The following is a 1,308-nucleotide window of genomic DNA, read 5'->3' as shown; positions in this document are numbered from 1 at the left end:
ACCTAAACACACACATTGTAAGTCACCTTTAGGTGGAGTCCAGAGAGTAGTATAGCTTTCTTTCAGTATAGCTTTCTTTCACTGTGAGAGATTAGATGTTTTGTTTTACTTTTATCATATTTGATTGCCATAATCTGTGGCCTTGGCCTATTGTCAGTCATGTATTGATCTGATTTATCTCTTTACAGATTGATGGCCTTGCTCACACAAATGCCATATCATATAGACTAAATAATAAGCAGATCACCTCACTGAGACAGTTAAGCCTATATCTCTGGTTCAGCCGAAGGAAACCGACAGTTGCTAAACCGCGCGGCTGTAATTAAAAAAGCATAGCACTGAAGCACCTTTCTTGCACAATCAAATGTGCAAAAGCGCAACAGTCGCTCTACCACAGAGCATCAAACGCAGAGGTCGATATTTTCACGGTCATCTTCTTGAGACCACACCAAAATGGACGGGAACACACTGTTCATCCCGGGTGAAACCCGAGTAGCCTGAACTGATTGCACAAGGAAGTTCATTGCAAAAATGAAGTTGGCTGATATTATCTTTACCTGAAGAGAAGGCGGAATATGGAGTGACAACAGAGAATGACAAAATGACAAAGACGTTCTCAGTGTAAATGAGCGTAGTAACTATAACAGAGATGGCAGTGCATGTTATAAAGTGCATGCGCTGGTCACCACAGTTGTTTAGTTAAGGGGCCGTTGGTTACAATTTGCTCCTAACTATTATAGCTATTTATAAAATGTAATTGTTCATAAATTAAATTGATCAAATCAGCATGATCTGATATGACCTGAATTAGAACCATCAACAGCAAGCAGGTTAAGTCACTTTAGTGGTTAAATACAGTAATTTGTTTACAGGGGATAATACAGTGCGATGTAGATGATGTAACTGTAAACCTGGCTTTGGGGTCGTTAACCCTTTACCACTCACACTGCTCGAGTCTACATGCGCTTCTATGAATGACCGTAATTAAAATCGAAAAGGAAAAAACTCAAATTAAACGTTTGATGATTAGTCTATAATTACACATGTTCTTATATTTCCATAGTGCTTATCATATATCGAGCTACTGAAAAAAAAAACTCCAGACAAACATATAGGCCTAGCCTATAGGCCTTAAAGTTTTGTTTTGTGTTTTGCGTGCCTCCCCTCGTATTTATTTAGGCAAAATGCGTTGGTTGGGATATTTCTTAACCGGGCAGTACAGAATAAACACCGACCAGCTGCAACAAACAAACTGCCGTGAGTTATTACATAAGTCCTGGTGACATAACCTCTGAGCGCGAGCTCGGG

The sequence above is a fragment of the Coregonus clupeaformis genome, chromosome 17, assembly GCF_020615455.1.
Source record: "Coregonus clupeaformis isolate EN_2021a chromosome 17, ASM2061545v1, whole genome shotgun sequence".
Classification (NCBI taxonomy): domain Eukaryota; kingdom Metazoa; phylum Chordata; class Actinopteri; order Salmoniformes; family Salmonidae; genus Coregonus; species Coregonus clupeaformis.
This window is presented reverse-complemented; position numbering follows the sequence as displayed.